This window comes from Malus sylvestris, chromosome 6 (assembly GCF_916048215.2).
Source record: "Malus sylvestris chromosome 6, drMalSylv7.2, whole genome shotgun sequence".
NCBI classification, from domain to species: domain Eukaryota; kingdom Viridiplantae; phylum Streptophyta; class Magnoliopsida; order Rosales; family Rosaceae; genus Malus; species Malus sylvestris.
Genome location: NC_062265.1, coordinates 29,524,087 through 29,547,402, shown reverse-complemented (window position 1 = coordinate 29,547,402; position 23,316 = coordinate 29,524,087). Strand labels below are relative to the sequence as shown.

General features: G+C 36.8%; 1 protein-coding gene and 1 pseudogene across 5 annotated transcripts in view; one reads left to right on the top strand and one right to left on the bottom strand.

Moving 5' to 3' along the window:
• Positions 1 to 21,172, bottom strand: part of LOC126626132 (putative pentatricopeptide repeat-containing protein At1g64310) — a 58,507-nt pseudogene extending 37,335 nt beyond the window's left edge.
• LOC126626130 (tetraspanin-19-like) overlaps positions 5,579 to 23,316 on the top strand; it is a 36,283-nt gene continuing 18,545 nt past the window's right edge. For 2 of the 5 annotated variants that reach the window (XR_007624592.1, XR_007624589.1), the window contains exon 1: positions 6,378 to 6,508. The gene's annotated coding sequence lies outside the window, so the exon portion shown is untranslated. Of the gene's footprint in view, positions 5,737 to 5,949; positions 6,196 to 6,377; positions 6,509 to 23,316 lie in introns of those variants that run through there. The other 3 variants (XR_007624579.1, XR_007624586.1, XR_007624584.1) reach the window with 3 other exon arrangements.

The following is a 23,316-nucleotide window of genomic DNA, read 5'->3' as shown; positions in this document are numbered from 1 at the left end:
TCAAGCAATAATTCAGAGATAGAAAAGTTGAATGAGCAAATGAGAAGGGAGTTAGAAATGAATGATCTCAATGAAGCCAAGAAAATATTGGGAATGGAAATCACAAGGGATAGACAAAAATGTTTGGTGTGTTTGTCTCAAAAGCAATATCTTAAGAAGTTGTTACAAAAGTTTGGAGTAACAAAAGACATTAAGCCTGTAAGAACTCCATTAGGTGATTACTTCAAATTGAGCAGTGAACAATGTCCCAAAATTAATGAAGAGAAGATGAAGATGGATGGTATTCCATGTGCTAATTTGGTTGCATGATTAATGTGTGCTATGGTGTGTACTCGTCCTGATATAGCACACGCAGCTGGAATTGTTAGTAGATTCATGTATAATCCTGGAAGAGAGTATTGGAATGCTGCTAAGTGGATACTTACATGGAACGAGGGACAAAGGTATTTGTTTTGAAAGATGTGATGAAGGAATTGATAAGTTCTCAGTTGGATATGTGGACTCAGACTTTGTTGGAGACTTAGACAAGAGAAGATCGATGACTGGGTATGTGTTTACTATGGCAAATGATCCTATATGTTGGAGATCAATAGTACAACCAACGATGACATTATCAACCACAGAAGCAAAATACATAGCGATCGTTGAAGTTATCAAAGAAGTAATGTGGACTCTAGGGTTGTTAGGAGATTTAAGTGTAGAACAACACAAGTTTGATGTATATTATGATAGCCAAACTGCCATTTATTTGGCAAGATATCATGTACATCATGCTAAGACTAAGCACATTGATGTACGATATCATTTTGTAAGAGAAGTGGTAGCTGAAGGTGAGATTCGTCTAAAAAAGGTTGTTACAGAAGGTAATCCAGTTGACATGTTGACAAAGGTGGTTAATGTAGCTAAGTTCGAGCACTACCTGGATTTGGTGCAGTTGAAGCAAGTTTGATCTTGCGATATGGTGGAGCAACGAAAGTTGTTTGACGCCTCGTTATGGATTTCATGCCAAGGTAGAGATTGTTGGATTTGACATTAAATCAATATGCCTAAACTAAAAAGGATTAGGATATCTTGGACGCAAGATATTTGGATTTGTGTTTCCTAGTTGGTTTGGGATTTGGTTTCCTATATTCTAGGGACTTTGTGTAAACCTAGGACATCTAGTAATATAAATGGATGGATGTGGAATAGAGTTTTGAGAGGTATAAGTTTTTATACTTGAGAACACTTTGTGTTTGTTAGTTCTCTTGTATTTGTTGGTAGTCAATAAAGCTTCAGTTGTTAGAGAGGTACTCCTATATTAGAGGAACTCTGGAATCTTTGTGTTTTGTTTATTGCTTGATTGGTTTTTTTGGTTTAGTTTACAACAATAGTATAAACAGCTCAAGTAAGATCGTTCTCTATAGAGACTGATATGAAAAATTTGTAGTTAAAACCTATAGGGACTGATATGGACAATTTGTATATAAAACCAATTCTTAACTAACTGTTTAAAACAAGATTTGAAATTGTGAATTAAAAGAAACATAAAATAAAAGAATTGAAATTGGTTTTAGTAAAAACTCGGCAGCAAAGAGAAAATAAAATAGTTTTATGAAAAATCAATCATATGCAGTTCTATCAATTACTTATGAGTTAATACATGCAAACTTTGAAGGTTAGGTTTTCCTAATGCATATTCTACTTATGGCATTCAAGTTAGAACATATATCAAACTTGCAATCCGTCTGTGATATTCAAATCAAATATGAACATGCAAAACTCATTAAGCTTTGTGAAAACCTTTCGAAAAATCATGCATCCCTTAAGACATGACATTCGCCTTAAGTGAAATTATAATTAACAATCACAAGAAGTCCTACTCAATTTCATGATGACATTCTAATAGAAGTTGTATCAAACAAGATTTTTGAAAAGAAACTACATATTCTTACTAAGGCTCATGGACTCGCCCTAGCAAAAGGAATTAGTTACACATATTCATAATTGTAAAGTAAAAATATTATTAAGAAGAAAAGATAGAAAACACCCTTGTAACAAATCGTCAAAAGCTCCTAAGCCAAGATCTCCAAGTCTAAAAATGTTCTGGCCCTAGAAAAAGACTCGGCTAAATATATATATATATAGTGTGCAAAATATTCAATACGTTCCTAGTTTATTTGAAAAGAAACTACATATTCATGCTAAAGTTCGTGGACTCTTCCTAAGAAAATGAATTAGTTACGCATATTCATAATTGGAAAGCAAAAATATTATTAAGGAGAAAAGATAGAAAATACCCTTGTAACAAATCATCAAAAGCTCCTAAGAAGATCTACAAGTCTAAAAACATTATGGCCCTAGAAAAAGACTCGGCTATATATATAGGGACAAAGATTGTCTGCCCTCTTTGTTCTCGTGCCCTCCCGTGCCTTCTTGTTTTGTGTGGTCACAGTTAAGCCACGTCAACATTTTATATTGTTTTTTTATAGAGATAATAAGATAAAAATGAATAGTAATATAAAATGTTGACGTGACTTAACCATGACCACACAAACAGGAGGGCATAGGAGGGCTTGGGAACAAAGAGGGCAGACAATCCTTGTCCTATATATAGTGTGCAGAAATTGAAATCCTATCTAAATTAGGTCCGCAACAAATTTGGAAGCCCAAATAATAAACTAGGAAAAACATTCCTACCCTAAATTGGACAATCTGGGCAGCCAAATATTCAACACGTTTCCTAGTCAAATTTGCTCCAAATCAAGCATGCCGGGTGGCGTTAGAAAGATAAAACGTTCCTTACACTTTTACAAAATGGACTTTCCCAAAAATTAAAAAAAAAAAAGTCATCTTGAACGACTTATGGCCGAAACAAGAACAAAACATCAAGCTGCCAACACTGCGTGATCAGCCTTCTTTTATTCACTATGGTCAAACGACTAGGAAATAAATTCTGAAACTTAGACACAATCGTCTTGAAAGACATATAAATCTACTCTAAATTTTTTTCGTTTCATCGCCTTTTGCTCAAAATAGATTCACATGTCCTACAATTGAAGATAAAGCAAAGTATCAAAATCCTCACAAAATAACAAATAAATTATAACTAAGATTAGAGTACAAATATAGAATAATATTGACTCATCACCTATCGATTGAAATCTTTGCTTAATATATTGGATGTGTCTTTTTTTTTTCTTTTTTCTTTTGTTGAAATTTTTATGTTCTTTGAATTCAATGTTCTTTTTATTGAATTGCATTGGTGAATGTTAATAGAAATCACTGTTCTAAATATCCCCGCCTAGGCGCTAGGTGGTTGGTCACTGCCCCGATTAATGCCTAGGCGTTTGAAAATTAAGAAAGGGTGCCTAGACCTATTGAGGCACCCGCCTAGCCCGCCCAGACCTGCCTAGGTTGCGACTCACTTAGACAAAAAATAGATAACTTTCATATTACATTTTCTTTTTTTCTTTAATAAATTGTAAGAGACTTGTTGAATACTTAAGGGAACACACATTATATACTCGTTCGCAATGTTTTTATTGTGTTCCAATAGCTCATAATATATATGTCATTTCATTTTGTAGTTTATGATGAAATAATATATATTTTAAATATAGGGAACTGTTATTAGCACTCCAAAAATATCATTCTACACTCCTCATAAGTATATTTTTCTTTCTAATTATAAAAAGTTTGGAGTGTCAAATGAGATTTTTGGAGTGCTAATATCAATTCCCTAAATATAAACGGACTTTTATTTATACAAAATATAATATATTTAATTAAATCCGCCTAGTTCGCCTAGGAGCCCACCTAGACCTCTTCTAGCTGCCTAGGCGCTAGGCCCTAGCCCGCCACCCGACTAGCGCCTAACGTCATTTAGAACCTTGTTAGAAATATATCTATTGGTCATCATGCTTGAATATTGTGGCTTAATTTTCTGTTTCTTGGTTGGTTGGTTGGTTGGTTGGTTGGTTGGTTTGTTCCACTTGTTTTAAAGAAACCTCGATTGCATAAGAGAAATTTTATAGAATCAGGAAAAAGAAGTTGCACTTAAGTAAGGGGACATAAAGTTTAGCTCATAATATAAGAAGAAATAATAAAGTAAAAAATACAATAAAAGAGCGGGGGATATAAACTTAACTCCTCTTAAGAAAACAAATAAAAATACAAGAAAATAGGAACGATGCGGTGCCCCAGGGAGTTTCTGCCAAGGGTTTTATGTTTGTTTATTTCACTTGTACCTCAGGCGTATGCGATTCCGGTTTATTGCGAGCAGGTGCGGGTGGTGGCCTTTTGAATGGTCTTAGGCTGCGGCGAACGGGCACCACTTTCGTGCTCAAAGTATCACTTTGACATTCAAAGCAATCTTGTTCAATTATATGAGAAAATCACAAGAAGCAAGAAATTAGCTACCAAATAATAAAATTGGTAAAAACTAAGTCGATTTAATTAAGTAGCTAATGCTAAGGCTTAGAGATCTCATAAAAGGAAGATAATTATTAGATATACCATGAGGAAGTAGTCCACAAGTTGCTTGGAAATCCCCCATCAGAAGCAACACTAGTGTTGTAATTGCCATCAACTTTGCTGAAGAACCATTCATCTTCGGAAGCAGAAACAATGACTTCGAAAATCCTTTCACCACAACGTGGTGGAGATGAATGATAGTGCAAGGGGAAAACAAGATTTATAGATTTTAGCTTTCGGTGGTTTGGACAATAATTATATGCTTATGTTTCTTTCTTCTTCTTTTTTTGGTCAATATATGCTTATGTTTCTAATTGGACTGTCAAAGGAAGGACCCTTGAGTTGTTCGTTGATGTAGAATAAATGGCAGAATGAATCGAAGAGGAAATGGACCGTTGAAAGATAAAATGACAGCTTCCAAAATAACGTTTAAAGTTTCGGAATAAAAATCGGACTCTTCGTTTGTAGTCCGATTAATGTTTAACTAATGTTGTTGTAATTATTAGAAGTCATTTGAGTTGTTCCAAACATTTGTAATTTTTATTTAAGTCATCTAGATGTATCAATGACAATCATTCAAGAATTAATCAAACAAAAACCTTTTGTGCAACATCCCACATCGTCCAGGGGAGTGATCCTTAAATGTATATTCTCATCCCTACCGAGCACGAGGCTTTTTGGGAGCTCACTGGCTTCGGGTTCCGTAGGAACTTTGAAGTTAAGCGAGAATAAGGCCAGAGCATTCCCAGGATGGGTGACCATTTGGGAAGTTGCTTGTGAGTTCCTAAAAAAAAAACTGTGAGGGAATAAGCCCAAAGTGGACAATATCATGTTACGGTGGTGGAGCGGGCCGGGATGTGGTGGACCCGGGCCGGGATGTGATATTTTGGGATTTCTCTCAATTTTCTGAAGGATTCTAGATTTTGTTCTGCAATGGATTAGGTTGATAACCATTTCATCACTTTATGTTGCGTCATCCACTCTTTTTATTCATTCTCTACCATACAAGAGATTCTTCATTTGTTCATAAAAAATAGTGTAATTTTAAACATGTGACAATTTTTTATTAAACTTTAATGTCACCTTGATTTAGTACAATCACCCATGTGTGGTGTGACAAGTAACTTGTCACAAGTCGCGTAAGACTTCTCACTAGGAGAGTTGTTTTTTTACAAATATGTCATTTGCATTAGGTGCCTAATTTTTTCTTGGTTAATTATCTACGAGTAAAGTATTTTCTTAGTTAATTATCTACGAGAATAAAGTGAGGAAAAAAAAAAAGTTGCTCATATGTAGGGCGGGCTCCATTTTGTGATCGATTCGGCCCCCAAATTTCAAGACCTCAGCGCTGGAACAAACTGCTTCCTTAATTTATTTTTTATGGGTGAAGGTGGAGATGAATGATAGTGCAAAGGGAAAGCAAAGATTTATAGACTTTGATTTGACTTTGATCCGTCTATGATCCTTGGTTTACACTTTACGTATTTTATTCTTTTAATTTTTCTTGAGTCACCCTAACTTACTTGCAGGAGTTTGGATAAGAGTTTCTAATTGGACTTTCAAAAGGTTGACGACAAGTCTTTCACCGTGGAATCGTGAATAATGGGTTCCGACTCTTATGATCATTTTCTTCCACCACGAACTCGTGGATAATGGGTTCCAACTCTTATGATTATTTTCATCAGGAAAATTTTATTTGAATCCATATAATCTTTCTTTACACCTAACTTTTTAATTAAAGTTACTATCAATATCTTGTTAAACCAAATTTACTACATAAACTACCCTCACAAACCCAATTCAATATGTAAATTTATCTTTATACCCATATCAAGTTAGAATTTGTGATAACTTAATCTCTTACAAAATAACCAAATCAATATGATTTAGATTCTGATTTATGCATTCCCTAATTTGGTTTTTACTGAGTTTGATTTCGAGACTTAAAGGTCATAGGCTACTTGCAGTTTTTCTTTAATCTTGTTATATTTTGCATTTGTTAGAAAATCATCAGTTGCTATTTTGTTTGACATGTTTATATATACATGTTTAGGTATGGTAATTGATGTCTGCCTCAGCACCGTCTACCGTCATATTGTTGCCAATTCCATCAGCAATTTTACTCTCTTCATTGTATCCTTTTTGGTGATTACAACTTTTCTATTGACATTCGACTTTAAATCTTTGTTACATTGTTTGAAAAAAAACTTGGCCAGTGATTTTCACGTTCGATTGAATCTCTTGCACTCCTTCCTTTGAGTGCAAAACACTTAAAATGAGGGTCCAAAATCGCTATCCAAAAGTTTATCTATTTTCCTTTGACTTGTTACCACTTTTTAGCAATAACCCATAATTTTTCTATAGGTGCCTATGCTCTTTGCCATTTGAATTTAGTTATATGAATATTTACATAAATATCATGCTATCTGGTTTTGTGCTTGACCAATTTTAACTAGTACATAGTCTTTATCTTCTGTCTTCTTTGCCTTGACGTTGGCGTGATTGCCTCAGTTTTCTATAGGATGGATAGGGAAGTGGTATATGCCTTCATGGACTTGTGATTTTTATGCGAGGCATTCAGTCACAGATCTAATTTCTTTGTCTCATTTTAAGTTTCGTAGAAGAAGGATTGGTGAAAGTATTGGGTGTGGGTTTATTGATAAAATTTAGTTTTAGTAATTATGTAAAAGGTTAAAAAGGATCCCTCATATTTAAAATTTAATTTGAGTGTAGAAAAATGTTATATGGGTTCAAATAAAATTTCTCTTTTCATAATTGCCTGATTAGTTTAATTCGGAATCGTGGATAATGGGTTATGGCTCCTATGATCATTTTTATAATTCCCTCATTAGTTTAATCCGGAATCGTGGATAATGAGTTTTGGCTCCTATGATCATTTTCATATTTCCTTGATTAGTTTAATTCGGAATGGGATCGTTGATAATGGGTTCTAACTCCTATGATCATTTTCTTAATTCCTTGATTAATTTAATTCAGAATCATGGATAATGGGTTCTAGCTATCATTTTCATAATTCCTCCCTGATTAGTTTAATTATTCCAGCTATTACATGTTTTCTCTATTAATGCAATTGTTTCAATATATTATGGATTGCGATGTATGCTCAAATATGTGTTGGATCTAATATTGATACGAGATTATTGGATTCCTTGTGAAAAATGCAACGATAAATAATGAATTTAAAAAATTAATTATGGATTGGTAGAAGAAAGGTTGCCAAAAGTCCTGTTTGGAAATTATACATAAACATCACATCAAAAGTTGGAAGCTTCTGGTTCTCTCTTGAGTGAGAGTCTTTCTCACATGTTCATGTGAGGCCTCCAAATTTGAGCAGAATCGGTGGCGCCGATCCTAGTTTCGGCCGAGGTCGATCTCCCTTTTTCCCTTTCTTTCCTTTTGTTCGGGCAGGAATTTTACTAGGAAGTGTCCCTGGCTTGAGCACATAGCTCCCTGAGGAATTGGTACTTTGGTTGGCTGTCAGGTTCTTGCTCGCTGGTCGAGCTACAAGAAGATGACAGAGTTAGTTTTGAAAGGTGCATTTGTCGGGCCTTAGGTGTAGGTCATGAGGCTCGCAATCAAAACTAACTAAGTGCTGAGGCGTGCCACTACCATCTCTGTATGGCAGATGTAGAATGAATGTATTTAAGCCGATTACTTGCGTCCCAAATTATTCTGACTTCTCATTATCAAAGGATTGTCGTGGATGGGTTAAGTCCACATTAAGTTCTTTTCTATGCCTTAAGATCAAGGACTTTTTGTTTATCTTGTATGCTTTAAAGGGTGAAGGTCCAGATCAGATTAAGACATCAGTTTCATTTACCTTTACAATAGTAAAAGTACTAAGTGAACCAGATCTGAGAGTTACTGGAACTTTAGATCATCAAGAGACCGGAAATGACTTGCATATATATTGAGGGATGCATTATAACACCATATCTATTAATGGAAAGGCAAAAACAAAAAGAGTCGGGCAAGATTTCACCTTGTCAAGCAAGGTTAAAACGTATTGCGGTCTCTTCTCTTGGCAGTAACAAAAGAGTTGAGTACTTAAAGGGGATGACTGGAAATGAGTTTACATATGAGAGATTGATACTACAACATTTAGAAAAAAAAGGTAGCAAAGCTTTTACATAGGAATTCCATCAAACACCAGTTTCTATTTTTTGGGGAGCCCATTGTCCCTGAAATTCCCGTGGTTTTAGAGGTGGCTAATCCGCAGGCCTCACGGGCAGCTCATTCTGTTGTCTCTGAAGTGTTTGTTTCCCAACCTCAGGTTCTCCATCAGGTATATTTATTATTTAGACTTTCTGCTTTTCTCTTTTCAAAACTTATTACTGACTTTATTCCTGGTTCTGTTAATTGTAGGTTTTTGTTGAAAGTTCGAGCATAGCTTATCTTCCCTTAGTTAGCCATGACAATCTCCCTTAGCAATCAACTGAAGTAACTCCCCCTCATTCCAAGGCTTCAGGCTTAACTTAGGTAGATTTAACTTGTCCTCATTCGTCTTGTGAATTCTCATTTTTAACACATTTTTCTTGGTTGCAATAGGATTCTGGAGAAGGTTCAAGCAACTATCCACCGTGTTTGGTACGTAAAAGAGATCTTCCACGTTCTTTTTCGGCCTCTAGGGGTACAAAGGCCTCCATTTCTAGGCAAAAAAAAAAAATTGAGCCAAGACTATTGCAACGACTACTTCCATTCCTGCACCTGCTCCTACTTTTGCCATCCTTCCTATTTCTCTAACTGATGTTACTCCTTCTGTTATGGTGGAAGGTGCGAGAGGTGAACCTTCCGCATCACCAGCATTATCCTTGCCTGACTTGGTAAAGAAATTCGGGCAAATCAAAACCAAACTGTAGTCATCCTCAACATCTTTAGAGTTTCCTCCTTTTTAGCATGCTCGTCAGATCTTCAAGGATTAAATGAAAAAGGACTTTACAGCTACCTTCAGTTTTAAAACCTCCATGACGCAGAGAAGACCTTTATTGAGCTTTACCAAGCTCAGTTATTATCCCAAGTTCAGTATAAACCTTTTCTGAGTTTTTTTAGAATTTGCGGGCACTAAGGGATCAGCATCAAAAGGCGGAGCAGGTAACAAATCGAGTAAAGTTCTTTCAAGAAAAACATGTAAAAAGTACAACCGTGCTTCGACAGTCGTTGGAGGAAGGGTTAGTGAAAGAAGGAAAGATAGCAGTGGTTAACTCTGAAATCCAGCACTTGGAGGAACAGTTGTCTTCTCTTAAGGCTGAGAAAGTGACCCTTAACAACCACCTCTCCCAAAAAGTAGAAGAGATGGAAAAGATTTCCCAGAACGTTGAGGATTCCAGCGTTCAACTTGTGAATAACAACATGTATTTAGGAGAACCATGGCGGATTTTCACCATCATGCAAACTTAATTCTCTAGAGTAGTTGCTCTTGCCGAAGATGTAAAGTTATTAGACTAAGATCCTTGTAACCTTTTTACGAAATGGAATGAAATCTTCTTCTATTTGAATTTCACTTTCTGAACTTTTTAGTAGTAAAAGTCAATCTTTTATGGCTGCTTTGGATTTTTTGGGTATTTTGAGAGTTTCCTCTATGGATCATTCATTCTGCTTCCATTTCCCAAGTGGTTTTCCCTCCTTCTTTCTTGGCCCACATTAGGTTGACCATGTTTATAGGAGCTTCTGGGAAGGGATCCGTGTCAATAATCATGTTGGCCTGAGGTTTCTCCAATAGCAACTTCCCTTTAATGATGAGATCTTGTATCCAATCTCTAAATTAGACATAGTTAGTAATAGAGTGATTGAAGGTGTAGTGTAGCTTGCAATACTTTTTCCCTCTTAATTCCTCGGGATTAGGCATCTTTTTAGTATTGTCGGGCACAATCACTCTTGCCTGCACCAATTCTTCATAAATTTCTGCAACCTTGGTCAAGTCAAAAGAATAGCTCTGGTGTTTTGGGGGTTTCATGGGGACAAATCCACCATCGTTCATCACTACCTTCTGATCCTTGACCGGCTGAACCAATCATTTGACTATCAAGGGTTTAAAATGAGTGGTCATCTATGCTGCATACATGTCTATTACTTCTCTCCCTTGACCATCATCTCATTCTGGCTCTCCCTCAAACTCCACTTGGTGAATTATGGCTTTACTTTTGTAGAAAGGTGGTGTTTTAAAGGAGTGCTTTAGTTACTGCTCCTCAAGCAACAACTTCTCATACTTAGTGGCCGCAATCACCAAGTCTTGAAGCTCATTAAACTGTGCGTCATAAAATTTCTTCCTCAAGGGCAATCTCAAGGCATTTTGAGCAATAGTTATGAGCTGGACATAGTTGATGGGAAACTGACATCTCATCATTGTCCTCCTAAACCTCATAATGAAATCCTCAGTAGATTCATGCTCGTATTGTTTTTCCTCAACCAAATCGTTGATGGTCATCTCTGGCTTTATCCTATAAAACTGCTCGTGGAAAGCCATTTCCATTTGCCCTCGGTTAGCAATGGAATTTGGGGGCAACAGAAAGTACCATTGAGATACTAAGCCCACTAAGGAGTTTCCAAATAATCTTAATTTGTAGTTGGAGTTATCTTCAAATGCCACGCAGTGGGCGGAAAACTTAAAGATGTGATCCCTATATGACACATTGTTGTCTTCTCCACTGAAAGTTAGGAATGCGAGCATCTTGAAGTTAAGAGGAAATGGATTCTAATCATTAATGAACTCCGAGTAAGGCTTCTGATAAGTAATCCTAAACAGCGGACGGGCTTGCGGCTGAGTATTTCTCATCACCATTCTTCTTAACTCTGCTAACTCATCTCTGAGTTGCTGATTGGATGCATTAATAGACGGAGTACAAAGACGTGATTCTCATTTTAGGCTACGATCATTGCCCGAGTTAATCTCATTTCTTGCCTCGGACTTTCTCCACTTGAACCCTCATTCTTTAGTGACCATTGGTGGTGACCTATAAGGTGGAGGTTTGTCTGCTTTGGTAAGCTCTTATTTCTCGTTAGATTCCCCGATCAACTGGGGCATTCCATACTTCGTTATTTCTTGCTCGTTTTGCCTCCTACTATTTAGTGAAAATAGGGGGTCGGGCAATTCTACTTCCAGTAATTTTTCTAATACTGACTGGCTCCGTACTCTTCCTTGTTCTTTCTTTTTTTCCTTTTTTCCTTTTTTCCTCAAGTAAAGGAAACAGAGGAATAACGTATTCATCCACAAGGCTAGTTTCCCTTATGGTTTCTTTAGCACGATTATTTTTTGGGGTAGGGTACTCCAGATCCAGTCTCTTTTGCAGATGTCCTGTTAAAGAACAGAGTCTGTTTACTTATTCTCTTGTATGTAAAGAGTTTCTCTCCATGCTCCTTATCACAGCCATTATAATAGCTTGCAAATCTTCATTTGTGACCTTTTCTCCTGATCTCTTAGAAGGGGTCGGGCTTTCCATTAAAATGGATCCTTGCAAGTCTTCAGGGAGATTTTCCATGCTAGATCCTGGTGGTTTTTGTTTTGATTCCCACCTGAAGGTTTGTTCCTTCCTTCATCTTCTTGGCATACAAGATTTATGGGCATGCCAAAACTATGTTCGGGCAGGAATTTCACTAGAAAATGGTCTTTGGCTCGAGCACACAGCTCCCCGAGAAGTTGGCACTTTGGTTAGCTGTCGGGTTCTCGCTCGCTTATCGGGCTGCAAGAATAGGATAGAGTTAGTTCTGAAATGTGCCTTTGTCGGGCCTTAGGTGTAAGTCGTGAGGCTTGCAATCAAAACTAACTAAGTGCTAAGGCGTGCCATTACCATCTCTGTATGGCAGATGTAGAATGAATGTATTTAAGCCGATTACTTGCGCCCCAAGTTATTCTAACTTATCACTATCAAAGGATTGTCATGGATGGGTTAAGTCGACATTAAGTTCTTTTCTATGCCTTGGGTTAAGTCGACATCAGTTTCATTTACCTTTACGATAGTAAAAGTACTAAGTGAACCAGATCTGAGAGTTACTGGAACTTTGGATTATCAGGAGACTGGAAATGACTTGCATATATACTGATGGATGCATTATAACACCATATCTATTAATGGAAAGGCAAAAACAAAGAAAGTCGGGCGATATTTCACTTTGTTGGGTAAGGTTAAAACATCTTGCGGTCTCTTCTCTTGGCAGTAACAAAAGGGTTGAGTACTTAAAGGGGATGACTGGAAATGAGTTTACATATGAGAGATCGATACTACAGCATTTAAAAAGAAAAAAAGGTAGCTGAGCTTTTTACATAGACAAAATATGTCTTTCGACAAGAAATCTAAGGCTAAAAAGGTGCAGAATTTGGACAAAGCGCAGCTTTCTGAGTATTTGCTTAATTGAGAGCATGGTCTAAAATATCGATGATATCGAAAATATCGGTAGTCCAAAAACACAAAATTTTCAATAGAAATATCGGGATATTATCGATATCGATAAAAATTGAATAAAAACCACGAAAATTGTAAGAAAAACTTGGAAATTTTTATTGAAACTTTGCAGGATGTTTATTTAGTCAATTATCTATTAGAAGGAAATGCATTGCATGATGGACTGATTTAAGTTGATTATATAGCGAGCTGGCAAACATTGTGAGTGTAGAAAATATGTAGTAATTAATGAAAGAAGTTTAAACACACCATAATCATTTATATATAATGAATTAGTACAATATTTTACACTTTAGACATTGCATGGTAAGATACATGAGTGACTTAGTACCACATAGAGTTCTTATGAGATTCAAAATTTTCACTATCTTCATCATCTCTATGTGTAGAGTAAGTATATTGTAAAGAGTAGTCAGCAACCATGGCAATGGCTTTCAAGAGCTAAAACCCAAAAGTCAATAGGAAACTGAATACTTCGGTATTTTTCTGGATTACCAAACAAATGGGATTTGGAAACCAATCCCATATCGAAAATTTTGGTATTTTTCGGGATGGGATTCCCGAACTTCATGATGGTTTTGGTTTGGGATTTTTCTGTTTGGGTTTGGGACTTTTTCGGTTTGGTTTGGGATTTTCGAGATTTTTTTCCAGCCCTACATGTAAGTGACCAAATAAAAAATAGAAAAATTAAAAACCACATGCCATTGACTAAGTAATTAATTGACACAATTTAAAATATAATACCACAAAAAATTTGGAATATGTGCAAATTTGTTTCTTGCAAAAAGAATTCAAAATAAAACCTTATATATAAATATTTTAGCATATTTTCACAAAAACATAAGTGATATGGTGGTCAAGGCGTTGAAGGAGTCAAATGGGAAAGGTTCGAATCCCTCTATGCGCAAGATTGAGACTTTTCAGAAATTTTCAAGTATTTCTAGGTTTCATCTTGCGATATATTAACGATAATTAAGGGGATAAGTCACAAAATATCGTCATTTCAAAAAACGATTCGATATTATCGATATTTTGGTCCATGGCTGAGAGACAAGTTGTATATCTGTTTGTTTGATTGGTTGAATGTCCTTGTGTCTCGGCCCTCTTCCCCTTTTTATAGACGTAGTGGCCCAGCTATGTTATTTCTGCTCTTGCCCGAAAGTAACTGAAGGGTTGTGAGTCATCAACCTTTTTACGTGTTTGCCATCCAAAAAGCACTTTTAGGCCTATAGTTGGTGAATTTCCATTGGTTGTCACTTCTTGTAAGCAACTAGCATTTGCATTAATAGGGGAGTGCCAATTGGTCTTTAAGATGGATGATCTGGGCTTAAGTGCTGGGTCTCGAGCGAAATCTCCTTCTTGAGCTCTTTTTGGGCTTCCCTTTCTGAAGCCCAAAGTTTAAATATTAACCAAAACACCTTCTTTTCATTTTTTCTTACTTCTACTATTTTTTTTAGCCTTGATTGTTATACCAATTTTAGAAAGAAAATACACTTGTGAGGAGTGTAAAATGAGATTATTAGAATGCTAATAACAGTTTTTTTATAATATTAGCACGATAATTAATGTTAAATTGTGAAGTGCCATATAAACCATAGAGAGTCGTTAGCATTTTTCTTAACACACACTCTATTATAGACTAGTTTTAGTCATGAATATGAAGATCTTGAATTTAACATACCCATATCCCTTCATATGTTTAAGTTTGGCATTTGAGGCTAAAATTGAAGTTTTCGCGAACAAGCGCTTCAAGATCTTAATTACGTAGTGTTTATCGCTACCCAACACAGACGATATTCAGGGATAATCTATATTATGACAAATCGAAATGACAGTTTCATGAGCAACTGTCGTCTGTTCAGTATTATTTATGACCAAAATTGTACTCGTGGCTGAAGGGTTTACCAATAAAGATCATTATATAAAGACCCCCACACCTCCCCCAACCTTAAACATGTTTAATAAGAGGAGCCAAGAGCATCAAATTCTTGTCACTTGGTACTATAGTTTAGTGGTATTCATTTTCACTTGTAAGTGAGATATTTTACGTTTAATTCTCGCCAAATGAGAAATTAAACTACATTATTGTTACCTCATTATGAGGTTTAGCCCATCTCCTCCCCGTAAATGGGTCCTTTAATGGTTTCCAAGCTTGGTATGCCGGACAAACCCTATAAAAGCAGACAAGTCATAAAGAAAAATATCTAAGAATGAGAAATTTTAAGGACTTTCTCAAAAGTTGTACTCTTCGTGGACTCACTTCGTGGACTCCATATCACGGTACAATTTAACATTAATTCTCTGAGTCAACATTTTAAAACATTTTGAAAGAGTCTCGTTAGCATTTCTCTGTAACAATTTCAAGGGGCACATTCCAAATGAAATATGCATTTTGGTATAGGCACCTGAACTTTATTTTTTTTCACATTAGATTCTCGTTAATTATGAACGAGAGGCATCAATGCTTGTTTGAAACGGTCTAATGTGGAGAAAAGGATTTGGATCCTCTCCTGAGCAGAGGGTCCGAATCCTGCTGACCAAACAACACGGACCGTTGGATCAAAATCTAACGGTTACAAACAAAGAGACTCTCTAAAAGTTATAATAATTGTTGCCGTTGGATTTTGACCTAACGGTCCGTGTTTCTTGATCAACAAGATTTGAACCATCTACTCAGGAGAGGATCCAAATTCGTGGAGAAAATGGTGTTTAAATTTGTAACACAATTTATGGGGGAGGGGAAAGGTTTGGAAAACCATATTCTTAGACTATTTTTTGTAAACCACATAATAAGGCTGGTTAGAATCAATTTTTAATGATTTAAAAAAAGAACCAAGCACAAGGTAACAAAAGAAATCAATAAAAAAAGACTGTCGCCCTAGCGCCATAATTGAGTTTTCATTTGAACCAAGCACAAAGTAACAAAAGAAATCAATAAAAAAATAACAAAAAATAAAGAGTAATTTTGGTAGTACATACTATCATTATCATTCATCTCCATCCTCGTCCCATATCAATTAAAATCATGTTTTATTTTGTATTGAAATTTTATATTAAATGTGATTTTACAAAGCTAAACCATCACAAATTTGCATGTGCTACCATCTCAGAGTCGCATCAAGCTGCATAAGCTATCAACACATTTGTAGAACACCAAATGGCTAAGTTCAAATACCATCGAAGGAGAGACAAGAAAACATAAACTTCGAAGAGAACTAAGAAGTTGAGACATCAGCTTCTTCATCATCTCTTCCGCTGTAGGCTGCTTCAATACAAAGCTCAACCATCACAAACTATAAGCATCTATTTCCATCACAAAGCCACATCCTGAAGCTTTCAAAGAAATAGTCTACAAGACCACAACACTACGACAGGCTCGAAAGAAACGCAAACAAGTATCAAACTGCAAAGCATATATACCGAATGACGTAAGCTCTAACCTATAAATATTGCTATATTTCTCTTCTATTTCTCTTCTATAAGCAAAACACAGTTGGTAGATCGCTATTGCTAGTTTAAATACCATTGAAGTCGAGATGTAAGAAAACAGAGACTCTCAAGACAATGAAGAAGCTGAGACATCAGCTTCTTCTTCAAGCATTCCATAAAAAATATGTTGTAGAGATTTACCTGATTCTCTTTACCACTGCTTGATATATTGTTCCATCTTCCCTGAGAACCACTGGATTTCCAAAGGGAAACTTATACGGTTACTAGTGGCTGAAGGACTGGTTCAAGAGAAAGTAGTGCAGATTATGGAGGAAGTAGCAGAAGAAAATATAAATGAATTGATCAACCAGGGCTCGCTGCAAGTATATGATGACCGCCCTTACACAGGAACTAAATTGCAGGTCCCCAATCCTCTTCGAGAATTCTGTCTTCACCAAATGGAGACGTTACCTGCATACTCCAACTAGAATTCTGTCTTCATCTCTTCGAAAATTCTGTCTTCACCAACTAGAATACTCAGATTCTATGAATATCCTCCACTTGCACTGTTGCTTGCGGGCTGAAGACGTTACCTGAAGGTTTGCAGTTTCTCACTACACTTGAGCAGTTAGACTTGCTGCCTTTGATGAATGATCATGCAGAACGATTGACACCTGATGGGGGAGAGGAAAACTACAAAATTAGGCACATTCCACATATCATTTAGTACCATATCAACGGCGTAACAAATTGCTGCCACCAAGGAATTATAAGGATCTAATAAAGTTTGGAGATCTTCGGATGGAGAGGAGCCAATGCGGGTAGGATGACAATGCAAAGCTGTAATAGTTAGGGTTGTTTCCATATACAAGTAGTTGGCCCTCAAATATTATGATTGACTCCATACACACTTTTCTTTCTTTGTACACCTCTATACACACTTTCAATTCCAGTAAAACATCACAAATCAGAATAAAATCCACTGCTACGGACAGTTGCATTTGACAATTCATCGTCCTTATAGCTTAATAATTACAATATTATATCCTTCAGTTTATCATCTTCATATCTTAATAGTTGCCTCTGGCCTTCTTTATGCATCACTAGAGAGCTGCTTATAAGATCAGAAGGTAAAACAAGCAAAACCAATCCGAGATTTTATGGCATTCGATTAACGCAGAGAGTAAGAGCCTTGTCAGATTTCCGTACTCATAAAAAATATTCTGTTCCTAGTACAGATAGCTTGTTTTGTCACTAATTTTAAATCCTATTACAAGGAATATTTTGATCAAACAAAAATTCACTACCTTTAATCCAGTTGAGCCCGGGCATTTTCATCAGTTTTCCTTCTGTTATGGAATCCCTCAACTTCTTTGCATCATCCCACCATATATATTTGAAAGCATGACTCTGTAAGCACTTTTCTCCAAATTACTTTCAAAGAGCCTTCGGGCTACAATTTCTGCCAGCTCCAAATTTCCACATACATCACAGCACAATAAAAGGGCTCCCCATATGCCGCTGTCCACTGGCTCAGGCAAGGACAAAATTAGATAGTAAGCCTCTTCCAATCTTCCTTCCATCCCAAGAAGTTTCACCATATGAACATAATGCTCCGTTCTAGCTTGAATGCAAAACTCATCTTTCATTCTTCTGAAAATTTCCCGGCCATCTTCGACAAGGCCAGCATGGCAGCATGCACAAGGGAGAGCAGAAAATGTAGACTCATCAGGTTTCAATCCGTTTCTGAGTATCTCATCAAACATTCTAAAGGCCTCGGAGGCAAGTCCATGCAAACCAAGACCCAATATTAAAGAATTGTACGAAACAATATTCTTCTCTGGCATGATCTCAAAAACACGAGTACCCATCCCCAAGAAGCCGCACTTTGAATACATGGCTATAAGTGCAGAGGAAATCATGAGCATGTATCTCACAACCAGGCCCTACATGCGCCATCTGAGAAGCAGCAGCCAACATACTGGCAATCAAAACCGAATTCGGCTTCTTACCTTCCATGTTCAAATTCTTGAAAAAGAACAATGCCTTGTCATAATCTCCCGACTGCGAAAACCCAGTGATCAAAGCAGACCGTGTTACTAAATCTGGCTCAAACAAACCACTAAAAACTCTATGTGAAGAATTCATAGACATACATCTCGAATACATGCTCACAAGTACATTGCTCACATGAGCATTAGAATCTAAATTCCATTTCAAACAAAGACCATGTATTCCCTCTCCAATACTTATCAAGCTCGAATCCGCTAAACCCGAAAGCAACCCAACAATTGTGTATCCATCCGGTACCAGCTCCATGCTTCTCATCTCACTAAACAGCTGCGAACCTGTATCCCAAAACCCGCCACTTCCATAACCCGAAATCATCGAATTCCATAAAACCAAATCCGGCTGTCGAATCCCATTAAACACCCTGATTGCTTCATCAACAAGGCTGAGTCTTCAGTAAGCTGAAACAAGTGCACTGCTACAAATGGAGTCCAATCCCAACCCTGCAACCATTACTCCACAATGCACAAGCTTCAGTCCATCCAAATCAAAACTATCAGCGCAGGCACGTACAATGCAAGCATGAGTGAAGTTATCCGGTTTGATTTCAGTTCTACGCATCTCAGCAAACAGAGAAAATACATGTTCAAATCCGCGTGCTTGAGCGTGGGCTCTATTTGCACTCAAAATATTTTTTACTTATTTGGGCAATTTGGGTAAAAAATGGGATTTGGAGGATTAATGAGCAAGAAAACTAACTTGGAAAGATATTTGGCTGCAAGTGGGGGGTTTTGGCACTATAATATTGTTTTTCCCATTTGTTTGGGTGGTGGAGGTTTGTCAAGCATTTGTTTAATCAAGATACATGCATGTATTGCAAGTGGATGGGAGAGCTTTCGGGCAAGAATGTGTAGTGAAAGAAGCTAGTTTGCTTCTTTTATTTATTTTATTGCAAGTGGGAAAAGGCATGTGGTGGAGATGCAACTTGCTTCTTTTTTTATTGTTAGTTTATTACAAGTGGTGAAACATGTGCTAAAAACATATGGTGGAGATGCAAGTTTCCATTTTAATATTGTTTCTACATGCAAGTTGGCAAATGCACAAGCTGCCCAAGCTTCTTTCGGGCAGGTACAAAAACCTCAGCAGGGGGTTTCTTCCAGACCTCTATATAAAGGAGCACAAGCACAAGGATTAGGGAGACTCAATCAAACAAACAAATGCAAGCACAAACTTTACTCAAAGCCAGATTTGCCTTCAAAACGAAGTTGTAGTCAGCCCAAGCCTTCATCCCTCTCGGGACAAGCCTTCATCCCTCGCGGGATAAACCTTCTCTCAAACCTTTGTTATAGCTCTGTTACCCTGTTCAACCTTGCTGTAATATCGATTCATCTTTTGTAAACTCTCTCTTTCACTCTCTCTAAAGCTTTCAGACCCTTGATAAACCACAAAGATAGGAACCTGCAAGACGATCAGCCTTACCCGATAAGGTTAAACCTTGTCCGACCTTCTTTGTTTTTGTCTTTTCATTCATTAGCCTAGCAATATGTTGTATACTTCCAGTTATATTCAAGTTATTTCTAGCAAGATGATTATTAAAAGGCTTTCTCAGTACTTTGATCCGATTTGAATATATCTTCAGTGTTCAAACCAGATCCAAGTCCTAAGCCCTCGGGCATGTAAATCTGATCAGTTAAAAGTCCTTGGCCTCAAGGCATAAAAAAGAACCTTATGTGGACTTAACCCATCCACGACAGTCCTTGATAAACGAGAAGTCCGAAGTTACTTGGGGCGCAAGTAATCGACCTACCCTTTAGTTTTATTTCTATTATATTATGATTATCATAGAACGCCTGAACATGGAATGGATTCTGATAGGAAGCCTCAAGGCCTACACCTAAGGCCCCACAAAGGCACCCATTTGGATTTATTCCGTTCTGCGATCTAGAGAGTTTGAGTATAAGAACGAATTCTGATGAGAAGCCTCAAGGCCTACACCTAAGGCCCCACAAAGGCACCTATTTGGGTTCATTCTACCTCTCGGACTCGGGTAATCAAAAGTATAATAGTTATAAAACTCCTGCAATCACGAGAACAAATATGATGTGTTCGAGCACTGGTTTAGTTATTGATGGGAAGCCTCAAGGCCTACACCTAAGGCCCTACAAAGGCACCTGTTATAACTAACACGTTTCTCGGATATATACATATATCCAACTAAAACTCGACATCCATTTTACATCTGCCATGCTGAAGAAGGCAGTGGCACGCCTGAACACCTAAAAGTTAACCTTGATTGTGAGCCTCAAGGCCTACACCTAAGGCCCCACAAAGGCACCTCTCAAAGTTAACTCTGTCATTCTCTTTCAGCCTTGCCCGAAGAGTCTTGCCCGACGAGACTTGCCTGACAAAGCCCGACAGTGAAGCAGAAGCCCGACAACAGCCCTCAATCGGCACCAACCTCCCGGGGAGCTGTGTGCTCGTCGGCCAGGAAACGTCCCCGACGGAAATTCCTGACGCGAACAGGCTCGAATGATGGAGTTCCAAGGGTAGACACTCCAGTGGGGACTTTCGTCGAACACTCTTTACATGCGGAGCGAACTTCTCCGTTGATTGCAGAGAATCTGAGTAATCTAGTTGCGTAAAAAGGGTCGTGGGGGAGATGGGTTTTGAGAAACATAGCATGCAATTGGTTGGTTCTTGATAGCGATTGGTAAACTTTGGAGAGGCAGAGGCACGGCCCCTGCATTCGAAAAATAAGTTTACTTGCAGAGGGCTCAGGCAACTTGCGAATAAGAAGAAGAGGGTTGTGGCCCTACTTTTTCACTTTATAAAATGAAACGGTAGCGTTTCACTCTTCCAATAGTTTTTATGCAGTAATCAATCAAAACAGAATAATGGGAAATAAAAATGGGGCCCAAATTAATGTTCAGCTAAGTCCAACGGGAAATAGATCATCTCTTGATCTCTTCCACCAAATTATTCCTATCAATTAATCTGAATCCTTTAAATTTGATCAAACTGCTACAAATAAGAGTTCATTTTAAAATAATTATAACCGTTTGACCAAATTTCAAGGACCCGAATTGTTTAATGGGGAGGATTTGGTGGAAGGGATTTGGAGAGGATCCCTTTCCAATCCAACGTAAACAAAAATACCTACACGAAGTACAGTAGAATTCCCCGGTAAGGTCATTGGGGAAGGGAAAATGATCTGGCGTCAGATCCTTTTCCTAGGGATTCCGTGATCGGGACCGTCCATCATGCAGTCAGAAATTATTTTAAAATTTAAAATTTAAAATTAAATATAAATAGTACCTAACGAAAACTGACCGCACGATGTACGATGAATGGTCGCGATCATGGATGATCCCTAGGAAAAGGATTTGGTGATGATCCTTTTCCTTGAAGAAGTACCTTTGAGGATGACTCTCATACAATTCTTTTGAGAGCTGGAAAAATATCTACAAATAAAAAACCGTATTCATATAACTGCTTGCCATCTACACTTCACCAGCAATTACATGTTTAGGAATGTCACTCGGCTCACACACAACCCGTCCAATTATGTTCAAGAGGAATTGAACATATTGATAGGCTAGTTATTTAGAGCCAGCAATTGGCTGCTAGACTTTGTCCCGCTATTAAAAGTAAATGCTTACTTAAAAATAAATAAACTGTTTGATAATCAATTTTGTTTACAATTTTCATTTCTTATTTTCATTTTTTTAAAACAAAAAACAAAAATCTTAATTAGTAACTATTTTCAGTTTTTAGTTTTCAAGAAAAATAAAAACAAAAAAAACCGAAAATTAAAAACTATTTTCTTGAGTTTTCAAAATTTGATCTTGAGTTTTCACTTTTTGGTTTTCAGTTTTCATTTTTTGTAAAATTGAAAACTAAAAGTAATAAACAAACAAGATTTCAGTTTTCAAAAATGTAAAAACTAAAAAAATAAAAACAAAATAATCATCAAACAGCCCTTAATATCGTTGGATTCAACATTTCCTATTTTTCACTCCTCATTTATAATTTTACACCAAATTTCTTATATGACTACTAGAATTATAAAATCCGACCGTATCACATTCATTTACTTTGGTTCTAGTGGCTTTATAGAGATTAAGACTCCAAAGCCAAACGGAAACACTAATCGTTCACATCCATGTACTTTATACGTAGGCAAATTTTCTCTTCCGATTAATATAAAAATCCATGTGACATTACTCAGGCGGAGTAGCAGAATGCTTGAACGGTGACGGAGGTGGTGGTCCGGGAACGTTAATAAGGTAGTGCGTTCCTGTCTATATTTTTGGTGGGTATCGATTGAAATACTTGCAAGAAAACAGGTAATTGTAGTATGAACCATTTGTATTTAAAACTCACACAAATGATATAAATAAATTGTACTTAAAACCTATTCTTAGCTGACTATTTAAAACAAGATTCGAAATTGTGAAAAAATAAAAGAAACAGAAAATAAAAGAATTGAAATTGGTTTTAGTAAAAACTCGGCATCAAAGAGAAAATAAAAGAATCGAAATAGTTTTGAAGAAAAAATCAATCATCTGCAATTCTACCAATTACGTATAAGTTGACACATGCAAACCATGAAGGTTATGTTTTTCTAAAAGAAAACTAACGAAAAGTCCAAAAAAAAAAAATTAGTTTTAATGAAAAATGACAAATAAAGATGTAGTGAATAGTACTTGGAAAAGGTAAAAATGTGATTTTTCGTTAAAAGTGAGCAGTACCGGGAGTGTTTCGTTAAAACTCATTTTTTTAATGCATATTCTACTTGTGGCATGTAAGCTATAACGTATATGAAACACGCAATCCGTCTGTGATATTCATATTAAGTATGAGCATGCAAGACTCATTAAGGTTTGTGAATATATATTTTTTTAATCATGCAACATTTCTGACGTGACATTCGCCTTAAATGAGATTACAATTATTAATCACAATAAACCCTACTCAATTTCATGATGACATTCCAACAGAAGTT